Raw genomic sequence first — 13,096 nt, 5'->3', positions numbered from 1 at the left:
ATTGAGCATTCAAGGAATCAGTACATTCTATGAAACTACTTGAAAACAAATTGAAGAAGCTGAAAAATGTATGCTATAGGTTCCGAGAAGAGCACGAGGCAGAAATGGAGGAAATGACTCAGATATCCTCAGTTGAGTAGAGGTAATGCTGAATACAGCAACCTTTATTTAGCAGAGCAAATTGAAGGATGCCAAGCAGTCATTTCTGAAATTCTAGAACTAGTAGTACAGAGTACTCGCATGATGAGGAGTATGTGTGAAACGAACAAAGTCCCAAGCATGCGACAAGTGACTATCTTGAACGACCGATGTGTGAAACGAACGAAGTCCCAAGCATGCGACAAGTGACTATCTTGAACGATCCAATTCAGTGTCACTATGGTATAGTAAATGAGCAAATAGAAGGCACATAGGATTTGTATGAATGATTGTGCCTAAGAGATATTGAAAAAGCACTCGAGAGGCTCGATTGAGAGTTGACTGGAGCCACAATTTTTGAGATAAAATTGGTGGTCCAGATACTTAACCTGTAGTTGCAAAAAGTTGGTAAAGGCAACAACAGCAACCTATGAAAAGGAATGAGTGACATCGCAATATAGTTGGTTGTGCGGATTCAGGCGCCCATTGAAAAGTTACGAGGCTCTATTAGGGAACACAAACCTAGCCACGTTCTTTAAAGAGGAGAACAAACCTCACCCATCGCACACAACTGTGCAAGCCAATTCTTGCAGTTGTAGAGTGCTTCATCAAGATGCTGAGTTGGAGAAGCAACAAATTGATTTTGTTCCAAAAGTCCAACAACTTCTCATGGACTTATTGGATGGAAGAGAGTCTAACACAAGTGTCATCCCGGATGAAGTTGTCGTATATAGAGCAGCTGCTCAAGAAAGCATTCTCAACAGGAAAGAAGGCGAAGAGACCAAGGGTACTCTTCTTTTGGACACACTTACTTTAGATATAGAGACTGTTGGTGGAAAAATGACTAGGCTGAAATCAAGAGACGCCGTCGCCATATACCAATATAGGGGGGCAAAAACATAAAGCAGCAACATCTATGACATATCGGCTACACATCGTTGATATGCATCCTTGCTTGAATGGGAAGGCTCAAAGTACCGGTTTCCCATGTGTGCGATATCAGCGGCTACCAATAGCCCAATACTCAACGGTCAACAAGATGCGGCCAACCAATAAAAGGAAAATCAAGGTAAAAATGCATGAATGGAACGAGTTTCCGTTTGATCCGGGAGATTGAAGAGATGATGGGGAAGGTGAGGGGATGGATGAAAAAATAAGGGACGCCCAACCTTCCCTCTTACATGCACCGAGTCAAGGACTCAAGGTACACAAGCCGTAAGTGCTACTTTGAACTGCGAGCACAGTGTAGGCATGTCAGCAGCTACTAGGCTGCATGCGCATTACAACACAAGCCGCTAGCCGCAGGGCGCAACTCTGCGTGCTGCAGTGGCTATGTTGTTTAGACTGCTAATACAACTTCCGCCAAAGATTTCACTCTCACCACTTGAGCAGACACTTGCCGATGTGCAACATGAGACCGACTTACAAAGAACTTCATTCAGCTGAGATTCATTTCTTGTTAAAAGCATGTCATGCACTCTAGTAGTTTGGTGGAGAAAAATAGTGAAAGGTTCATCATCAACATGGAAGGGTAGTGGATTTTTACTTACATGCTTCGGGGAAGTGGTTCAGCTGCAACAACACGCCTTGTAGAACAGAATCAATTGCTTTAGCAATATCAGAGGAAGCTTGAGATGTTGTAGTGGCAGATTCACATGACCCAGTTCATGGTGGACGACCAATACAAAGATAGTTGCAGAAGAATGTGGTGAACCGATTAAATGCATAGACACGACACTCGGCAGAAAGGAGTAGTATCACAGAGGGATACAAATGGTGTGAGGTATAGTAACACTGCATATATAGTAAAGAGAATGAGGACTCCCAAGGAAGAAGAAATTTTCATAATTTTCCTTTTGAGAACAAAGGAAAGCAGTGGTGGAATGATTTGAACCAATGGGGAGCACAATAGATGCAGCAACCTATGAGGTGCTGCCACCTCAGCGCAACCAACTTTAAGTGTGGCGCACATGTGGGTGAGAACAATTCAGCGAGTTGGTGATGACAGCGCAGCCATGCGGGTAAGTCATGCGCAGTCATACGGGTCAGTCGTACACAGTCATGCGGGCAGTGTAACTGCCGATCCACCTCAGTAGTCCAGGTTCAATGCATGGGCGCGTCTTGGAGAGGGGCCGCTTGGGCTTGGGGGGAAAATCAGGTGGCTTTCTAATAGCCATCAGAGGTATTTATTTTGGCGAGTTTTCACTTCTTGTAGCCTATAAATAGGTATGAGCACGAACTCTTGTACATCTTTTTAATCATTGAATATTGGAATTGAATTTGAGAGATTTCTCTCTTGTGCCTTGCAGCATTGGATCTCCTTTGGGCTACTTCGTTAAACTTCAGGTTGATTGAATTGGATAGAGCACAACTAGGGTGTTCACCTAGGCTAGCTCATCGCACAACCGACAAAGGTGGAGTGTATCAGATAAGTTCATTGTTTCAGCGCAACTTTAACGTGCAATCCATTGTGGTTTGACAAAGCCTCAACGAAGTTGTGAAGACGTCAAGTTTGCAGTGCTCATCTACAGAAACAGTGAGTACTTGGCCTCTTTTACAGATTTGAATTCATATCAACCGAAGTACACAATCACTACTTGTGTTTACTGTTTTGTGTTGCATGCTTGCTTTGGACTGTATACTTCGGTGCTCACACATTATCGATCTTACACCGTACTAGAATGAACTAGAATGTGTTTTGATGCAAAAAATTGTGTTCGGAGATCGTTTCGTGATGATGTGTGTCACGTTGATCCCGGGGATCGATCGGCTCGAAATTGTAATGACCGCGTTGGTTCTATGTCGTTGTTTTGGTTGTTCTTGGGGATTTATTTTGATTCTTGGTGAAACGAGACAGGGAAGGAATTATTGGATGCGACGGATGCATGAGAAACGTCAGATTTATTGGCGAACGGAACTTTGTTCTTCCCTGGGCTTTAGAGGTTTTGATTTTATGTTTCTTTTACCTCTTGTGTTATTCGTTGACGTAGAACTTTTACCCCCTTAGAAAAAATTTAGGCGCTGTTTGGGAGCCTTGAATCGGAGGTCTGTTGCGGTTTCCCCAAGTGCTCTCATGCGCTCTGCTGTTTGAGAGCAGTGGTGTTGCCAAACATTAAACTGGGAATGGAGTTGGCAGTCCTGACACCACATTTCAACACCATTCAGAAGAGAATGTTTTCGGCAATTCCATCCACAACACCACATTTTGGCAAACCATATATTTTGGCAACACATAGAAATGGTGTTTCCATTTTAATGCAAAACTACCAAACAGATCCGTAATTTCTTTGAGGAAGCCCATAACCAGAAAGTATTGTCTGTCTGCTATGTAAAGATGGCCAACCAACAGTGATTAATTCCTCTATTTTCGACTCACTCTACTCCCTTCCCATAAGCACCTGTGGTCATTGTTGTTTGTTGTGTGGATTGAGCTGGTAACCCTAATGCATAACATTGAATGTCTTTTATTTTCCAGAGTGCTTAAAGAAACAACAGAGTAGTTCCATACGGTCTTCCAGCAGAAAACAATTTCAAGGTCACCAAATATTCATTCCATTTGGCATCTATCTAGTGATTAGGGCATATATTGCTTGTTATTATGTCATAGAGGCCATTGTGTCAGTTTTATCTATTTCCTGTCTTCTGTAAGTACAGAAACATCATCGAAAACTTGGAGAAAGACCAAAAACCAACAATTTAAAAACAGGTATCCTGTTGGAGGATTGGACTTAAAGAAAGTTGACCCAATTTACTTGTTAAGTTTCTTGCTTTGATTTTTAAGTATGCTTGGATAACCAAACCTGATTTGTCATGTGTCACATCTCCAATGATAAGTCACAAGGTCCATATGTTTTATTAGGATCCCCACCCTTTTTGTGCAGGATTATCTTCTTTGGTGTGATATTGCATCCGCCACATTTATGCTTCTTCAATAGCTTTACTCCACCATTCAACATTGCATTGAAAACAAGAATTTATCTGCACTCAGAAAGTCCCTTCACGGCCTAGGACATGCTAATTTCTTTTCTCCATGTACTGAAGCACTGGAGTAGATACATCATGGTCAATTCCTTGTGTTGCCTATAATGAAACGGATCAAAACCAAAATACGTCACTTATGGACTTGCAAGAACACACTTCAATCAAGTATAACACTTGATTGAATAGGCCACAACACCCATACAAGGGTTAAATATCTTTGTTATTGAATGAAAATCCTCTCTTGAGAGAAATCAAGAATACAAGGCCTTGAGGCCTATTTATAATGAATGGGACCACAAGGGAGCAGCCCAAAGTGGCTGTTGGGCTGCTCCCAACTGTCATATTTATGACCGTTGTGAGCAACTCCAACAGCTACTTTGGAGCTGCCCCCAAAACACAAAAAACGAAAAAAATAAAAATACAAAAAAGTAAAAGAAAATAAAAAGGCTGTAAGCCCCTAATGGGCTGACGCCTATTACAGTGAAAAGACTGAAATACCCTTGATGGGTATTTCGGTTTACAATATATATATATATATATATATATAACAGCCTGCCCTTTGAAAAGCATTTGGCTGAATGCACATTTACTGTTGTGGAGCCTGATTCAGAGTTTTTACCCTTACAGGAGGAGGGTCTGGGGGCTCCTCCCAGCGTGGGTAGCATCATTCAACTTGAAGAGTTGTAGAGTCTGATTTAGAGTTTTTACCCTTACAGAAAGGGGGGTCTGAGAGCTCCTCCCAGTGTGGGTAGCATCATTCAACTTGAAGAGTTATGGAGTCTGATTCAGAGCTTTTACCCTTACAGAAGGGGGGTCTGAGGGCTCCTCCCAACGTGTTCATGGCCTTTTGCCCTTACAGGAGGGGGGATTTACATTTCGTAGGACACCCGTCACCGGAACGAGATGAACACCCGTCACCGGAACGACGGCTCCGCTGAGACCTCCTCGCTAGGGAGAGGAAGACGACGCGGTGGAGCTTCTGCTGGCCATCCTCAGCGCGACTGCACCGACTGGGTTGCTGTCGAGGAGGAGGGCGAGAACGGTGACTCTTAGCTTGGGCAATCTTTCTTTTGATGATTGTGGTTGTAATGTATCGTTGAAGTTAAAATGGGGAATGAAATGACAATAGAAATTGCTGAAAATTTACAGAAATAAACTAGACTCAATAACGAAGACACCACTTTTTACGGATTTGGAATATGACCTCCGGTTAGAGAGATATGGCTCTGACAAGTTGGTCCTAATTTGCGGAAGACACTACAAATCGCTATAGCGATTTGCGGAAGACACTATAAATCGCTATAGCGATTTGCGGAAGACACTACAAATCGCTATAACGTTTCGTTGGAGACTCGAAAATACTACAAATTGTTGTAGGAAAGCCCGATAATACTACAAATCATTGTTGGAAGGCCCAAAAAAATTTTGGTCCGGAGGGCGCTGCCCCCCGAGCCCCCGCCAGGGGCGGCCCCCCCTGGACCCCCGCCCGCTGACCGCGTAGCGGGATCCACAACAATGATTGGTGTCCATGGCCTTCTCCAGGAGGAACCCTTTACCTCCCTTGATTTCTTCTCTAGAGAGAGAGAGGGTTTTACAGTGTTTTACGAAGAAGGAAGAAGAAGAAGACGATGGAGCAATGTAGGATCGTCTGTTGGATGTGCACAGAAGTAGAGAGAGAAGGGAGAAAGAGTGAGAGGGTTGATGTTCATGGCCTTCTCCAGGAAGAACTCTTTGTTTCCCTTGATTTCTTCTCTAGAGAGAGAGAGAGGGTTTTACAGTGTTTTACGGAGAAAGAAGAAGAAGACATGTTTGTCCTTTTTTTGAACAGAAAAAGAAGAAGACTTTGAAGAGTTAACATCATCCTCGACTTTCTGGATGGAGGACATGTTTGTCCTTTTTTTGAACTGTTTGTTTTTTCTTTTTTGAATGAAGGGCATTTTTGTCATTTTCTCAAACCATCACTTTATGAGAAGAATAGCAAGAAAGGGTACTTAAGTCTTTGCAACAACACCAGAGTCCGATGCAAAGTTATGTCAACATACACGGGAATACGAGCCCCATGTGCTTGTATACGTGGTGCTCATTCAAAGCCCCGAACACAGACGTGGGATTCAGTGAATCATCGGGGGCGAACATACACCACCCTCTCCCTTCTCGACCCTTCCTCCGCCTCTTGTCCCTACTCCTCCTCCTCCTCTTCCTACGGCAGCAGCAACGACTCTTCTCCTCTTCCTACGGCAACGACGGCGACTTCGGTAAGCTTCTTCTTCTTCTCTTCCTCCATCCACCGCCTCCTCCTCTCTTTCTTCTTCTTCCTTCTCCTCCTCCTCCTATCTCTTTCTTCTTCTTCCTTCTCCTCCTCCTCTCTTTTATTCTTCCTTCTCCTCCCCTCATTGTTGCAATTGGGTTCGTCTCTTGGGTTCAGTTCTGCTGGGTTTAGCAGAACCTAAATGCAGGCCTGGGTTCGGTTCTGCTGAACCCAGGCCTACTAGGTTGGGCTCCTGGGTTCAGTAGAACCGTTCAGCAGAGCCGAACCCAGAGTTGCTGGGTTCGGCTCTGCTGAACTCAGGGTTGGGTTCTGCTCTACTGAACGCAGGGTTGCTGGGTTGGACTCTGCTGAACCCAGGCTTTTTTGGGTTCAACACTGAACTCAGGCCTAGGTTTGGCAGAACGTGAACCCAGACCTGGGTTTCGAAGAACCGAACCCAGGGTAGGCTTGGGTCCAGCTCTGCTGAATCCAGGCCTGGGTTCGGCAGAACCTAAACCCAGACCTGGGTTCCGCAGAACCGAAACCCGGACCGGGGTTCAGCAGAACCAAACCCAGCCTGAGCCTGACTTGTTTGCTTCTTTTCTGCTTGACTTGTTTGATTGGTATGCAATCTGCTTGACTTGTACTTCGTAGTTAATTTGATTTATTTCTTGAATTTATGCATGATGAATGAAAGAAGAATTCACTCATTTAAATTTCATTTTATTGGTTATCTATTTGAATATTTATTGCATTAATCTTGCCATTTGTTAATGTATCACAGTATCAGTTATGATGGTTGTATAATAATTATTGTATAATAATTATCGGGAAGCCTCATCTCTTCTTTTTAGTGGAAAAGAATGTGCCATTAAGATAAAAGTGGGAATGATCCTATTGGTGCTTTATGGTCTTTGTACTTTTCTCATGTGTCTAGCTTTCTTGAATGCAGTTGGAGCCAAATGATTCTTCACCGTTGCATTTTCTTCTTTCCTCTGCAGATGCTCTCTTATTCCATAATTATTTTTCTTCCATTTTTATTTTTTTTTCTGCTCTTACAATTGACATAACATAAAGAAGAAACTTCTGTTTTGACATTGGCATCACATCAACACTGCAGAAGTGTCATTATTTCTGAAATTGGTACTTCACACACACACACACAGATCTGTGTTTGAATGTGTGTGTTTACGTTGTGGATCATGATGCTTGCTAAGCATGATACCTTTTTTTCAGATAATGGTGGAAAACCACCTCTCTCACTTGCGAGCTCACTGGTGCAAAAACCCCAGGTTTCCCTTGCCCACGAAGGTGTACACCCAGCTTTGGCCTCACGGCAAGTGATGGCAACTCATGGGTTTTGAACTCGTGACATCCCTTTAGCTTGGTGGCTTCCACAAATCACCCCTACCAGATGAGCAGAGCCCTTGTGACCTGCTAAACGTAGAGGTGTGGTGCTCTGGAGATCCATGATCTTGGATGTAACATGTATCACTGTGACTCAAGTACTGCCATGTTCTTAAGTTTGGAACTATGAATAGTTCCTTTACCTAGGACAAGGTTAGTCTGAGTTTATAGATCAGATTTGCTTCCAGTTGATTTTTTGTTCATTCAAGATTGACTACAGAGAGGTCATAAGAGTGATCATGAAAATTTATGTTACACTTAGCCGTTGGTATGAAAACCTATCGAGGAAGTTCTTTTGGAGATTCCTAGCCATTCTCTAGCCTTAGATGATTAGGTCTGGGGAGTAGAAACCTTTTCTTTTCTTTTTTCTTTCAATAGGTTCAATAGTGAGGACAATCTTTGCACCAACTTGAGATTACTGAAGAGTGGTGCACTTGCTCCTAAGCAGTGTATTAAAACGGATATGGTTTTGTACAATCTTTGCACTTGCATCAACTTGAGATGACTGAACAATCTTTGCACCAATATGGGTCCATACGTTTTATTATTTCTATTGGGATAATATTGGTATCAAAGTGGTGTGTTAAAACAAACTCATATTGTTGAAATTGGCTAAGCCAACCAGTTGATTAGGACTTTTAAGGAATCCAATTTAGTGTCTTCATTTTAGATTGGTTGAACCATTTAATATGGTAAGATTCTTGGAGTCATCGTGGTCAGGCTATTTGGCCATGATCCAAACTTTAATAACCAAGTTGCAGTTTTAGTATTAATTCATTTAGTTTTATTCTCTTGTGGCCTTTCTCTTGACCACTGTCACCAATATCGGCGATATTTTGAAAATATCGCGAGAAATACCAATATTTTAAGGTATCCAATATTAAAGGGAATATCTTGTGATATTTTCAAAATATCTCCAGAAGACAAAATATCACAATCTTTTTGGGGGAAAACTCTTTTTTTTAAGTTTCCATTTCCTATTTTTTGTTTCTTTTATATTTTAAAAACCTTTAAAACATGCTTCTTTATATTTTTGGAAGAAAATTAATAAAAAACTTATTATTTTCTTAGCTTTTTTGTTGTTATTTATAGTTTTTCCAATTTTTTAAACTCCCGAGATTTTTTTGAGATTTTTCAACTTTTGAAAATCTCTCTGAGAAATATCCTCGCCGAGATAATACCTTGAACGATATAGGTGACTATGCTCTTGACCATGACTGTCTTTAATTTAAATCCATGTTGCAGGATCTGTGTGTGTGTGTGTGTGTGTGTGTCTAATATTTGACAAAATGATACACTCTTATACACTTCATAAAAAGGAGGTAGAATCAATAAAGTGTTCCTTTCTCGATCCATCCCTAGATTTTAATAACTCATTCAAAAAATGCTTTTGATCCAACCATAGGAGTCAATAGTAAAGGCAATTCCCTTATGATACTCCAAGTCAGAGTACTCATTGAGTGAATGGATCTGCCATTTCTTGAAATCTCTTTTTTTATTCCAAATCATGGCAGCATGTGTATCCCTTTGTTCCAGTTATGGAATAAATGAAATAAATCAGTGTATTTTTGTTCAATAATGATGTTCTATTAGGACTGTCCATATCCAGCGCATGCTTCGGTACCATATCACATCTTGATTTGGAGGACATATGCTGAATTGACATGGTATTTTGTTCGTAATTGCCTTGGATATTATCCATTTATTTTTAGATAAGGGACAACAAAAAAATGCATATAGCACAGTCAAAAGGGTTCTGTTTCAGAAAAAAGTGATGGCATAATGTATTTGTGTTTTCTTTATAACAAATGAATATAGCCTGATTTTCTTTCATAATACGTACACACATGTTCAGGCATGTGGTTACATAATGATGCTCTGAGGTTTGCGTATGGAATCCATGGCCATGTTGATAAAGGAATAGCTGTAATGTAGTAGTACTTCATTCACCTTTCATTGCTAAATACGATTGCATGATAATTATATTAATTGAAACTTTTGTCTATAAAAACTTTGCTAGAGTATACCTATGTATTACAATATGCTCACATGCAACTTGGTCTGGGATTATGACGTATTTTTGGTAAAAACGTTACATATTAATCAAATTTTCAATTGGCTATTCAGCCTGTAGTTTTTTTTAACAATTCTGACTTAACTTTTTTTCTTCAGATTGAGAGATGGAACGAGCAGAGAGAAAATGGAATATTTCCAGGTCCTCTCTGAGCTCAACATAATCATATTCCTTTCCTAATCCATTGGTTCCTCTTTGTGCTTCATAAATATTATCTCTTGACCGATGTTCCATTCCTTTAATTCATAACAAACTGTGAGTATGTGGAATCATGAACCATGGATCTATTGTCATTCAGCCTGTCATCGATAGCATGTTGGATTGTCTGCTTTGAGTGTTCATGTGCCTTTTGAGCAGGATAAATACTGAAATATTCTTTTTTAATAAGAGGAAGGCTACCTGTGGAGCTTGTATGGACATTGTTTATATTTTGTCTGACAGTTTATCAGTTCACCAAAATGTGTTGTTTTCAAAACTTAATACTTTTCTACTGTTTTTATTAGGAAAATATGAGCAAAATATATAGTAAGAGTGACTTCAATAAAATATAGTAATTTTAGGTATCAAATTAATGAAACAAAAATTTAAATATTATCTTTTAAGTGCAATCGGAACAAGAAATATAAGTTTAATTAAGACTGAGTAGTTTCGCTGATGAACAGAATGGTTCTTCTTATCTGAAGTATTATCATGATCACCTGGTAAAATCATGACTACAAAATTTGTTGTAATTTTGACTGAGCTAATGCAAGAACCAGAGATGTTTGTCTCTTGTTGCTAAATCAACCATTAATGTTACATTGCTGTACTCAAAATCATTTCACAGAAGGGTCTTACGGTCTACCAGGCTCAATCTGAACCCTTGGGCCAAAGACTGTTTGCTGCTTTCTCATGTCATGTAGTTTTTCCAGGCTTCTGGTTATGTAGCAATAGCACATTGTGTGTGCACGACCATGTGTCAAATTTACTTTCATATGTGAATGTTCATCTTGTTCATTTCTTGTTTAAAGGCAGTGTGAACCAATTGGATGGCACTGCATCCCGCATGGCCTTCAATCGACAGATTAATAACATTAAAGGCTCTGCTCATCTGGTAGGGACGATTTGTGAATGTCACCTAGCTGAAAGGGTGACACGAGTTCAAAACCCATGAAGGGGTGTCCCTTGCGGTAAGGTCGAAACTGGGTGTACTCTCCAATCTCAGCTACCGGTTCCCAAACAAAGCCAAGATGGGAGACATCATAAAAAATACATAAATCCGACAGAATTCATACTTGGTAAAATACCCACAAGGGCTCTGCTCATATGCTAAGATGCTAAGAGCAACTTCTGAACATCACCAAGTTCTAAACCCACAGGTGTCCTTTGTCACAAGGTTGAAACTGGGTGTACTCCCCGGTGGGCAGGGGGCCCTTTAAGGGTTTTACCAACCGGAAACCATCTAATGTGTGTGTATGCATTTGAGAAAGGAAGTGAGACCATCTCCCCTTTGTATTTGCACTTAGGATTCCAACCGTTCGGATTTTGGATCAGAAAATACATTGGAGAGATGGATCTGGGACAGCCAAAATTTGCAAAATCTCCATCCTAAATCCGACCCATTTGCAACCCTATTTGCACTAAAAACTGGAATTGGCAGCTGCCATTTCAAATGCATAAACTCCTTCCGACCGCTAGTTTCCAAACAGAGCCTTAGCTTACTAACCCTGTTGGATATCTGCAAGCTGGTAGTTGGCAAGGAAATGCTAACTCCAGCTGGTTGCCAAATAACCTTCCAAACAACTACGGATTTTGGCAAATCTCATGGCTCTTAAATCTTTGATTTAGCAATTGGTTCCTCCATCTGTACTTGGATATGAGAGCTCATATTATTAGACTACATCAAAACATATAGGATTCAGTAATTGCCTACATCTGGCTCAAGTATGCTTATATCCCTATCTTCAGCTAGTGATCATACTATTATTGTATACTAAAAGCCTAAACGTCGCCTTTCCTCTCAAAGATGCATATAAGAATGTTGCTCTTTATATGTAAAAGCATCACATGAATCCTATGGAGTAAGGGTGCGAAAGGATTGGATGTGATCTGGATCATGCTTGTTCTGAATCCAAATCTGACGTATATGTAATAGATTTGAATATGAGTCCGAATCTGAGTGAGAACTGATGAACTAGGATTAAATTTGGATAAAAAATGTTGTCGGTACTACAGGATCAGATAAAAGACGACTAAGAACAGGCATTTTATATGTGAACTACAAATTGAACTGAATTTGATCCAGATCTAGATATGGATGCAGCATAAAATCTATTATTTTGGATCTTATTTATGTGCCTATATCCAAAGATAAGGAGACAGATTCACATCGGTTATCCAGCCAAACACAACCCATTCACCTCCCTGCTCTAGAGCTGGGTGGTGGAATGGCAAGTAGATGTATTTTCAGAAAGGTTAGAAAATGACGGAATGGAGCGTTGTCCTGTTTGGTAGCAAGAGATAGGTCTTGTTGGGTTGGAGACTTGAAGCATAGACACAAAGTATCATTGAGATTCTGAAAATCTTGAGGCATTATTATGACATCCACAAGCCATCAAAACCCTTGGTAATAATGGAGGTAAAGACCTGATGGAATCCACTTTACTAATCTTTTGACAGTTTTTTTTCCTCCTTTTTTCCCTTTTGAATAGCCCCCGTAGGGTTCAAACCCAAGACCTCTCGGTTATGACAGTGAAACATAACTGTCAAGCCGCTCTGAGGGCGAGGGTCCTAGCCACGGAGTTTTACCCCCTGGAAGGTTGATCTAAGATCTACCTGATACCGGGAACACAGGTTTGTCACTGTAATAAAAAAAAGGCCATTACCATCACATTTTGTAAGATAACAAATGCCTTGCGTTTAGGATGTGAGTGGTAAATCTGGAAAGCTCCACTGCCCTAGACCCACTTCCAATTTCTTTACTTGGATTCACTGTGACAAATATTGTGATAATTGCGAAAATATCATGATATATTGTGAGCTGTTAAAAGCGTCTAAAATATCATGATTTTTCTTTTTGAAAATACCACATATTATCGCTATGTTTATGACATTATCAGCGATATCTTGGTGAAAAAGCTGCCTTTTTGTTTCCACATATTTTATTTTCATCATTTCAACATGTTATCTTATTTTTAATTAAGTTATTTTTACTGATAAAAACTTCAATAGAACAAAAAAAATTCAGTTAGTCGCAGAAATTTGCTAGT

General features: G+C 40.4%; 1 long non-coding RNA gene across 1 annotated transcript; it reads left to right on the top strand.

Moving 5' to 3' along the window:
- The first annotated feature begins 7,550 nt into the window (after window positions 1–7,550).
- Window positions 7,551–10,261, top strand: LOC149838783 (uncharacterized). The gene is made up of 2 exons (XR_016432212.1): window positions 7,551–7,816; window positions 9,947–10,261. It is a non-coding gene; the product is annotated as an uncharacterized LOC149838783 (long non-coding RNA).
- The last annotated feature ends 2,835 nt before the right edge of the window (window positions 10,262–13,096 follow it).

The sequence above is a fragment of the Nuphar pumila genome, chromosome 5 (genome assembly GCF_984573655.1).
Source record: "Nuphar pumila chromosome 5, dmNupPumi1.hap1.1, whole genome shotgun sequence".
Lineage (NCBI taxonomy): Eukaryota > Viridiplantae > Streptophyta > Magnoliopsida > Nymphaeales > Nymphaeaceae > Nuphar > Nuphar pumila.
This window is presented reverse-complemented; position numbering and strand designations above follow the sequence as displayed.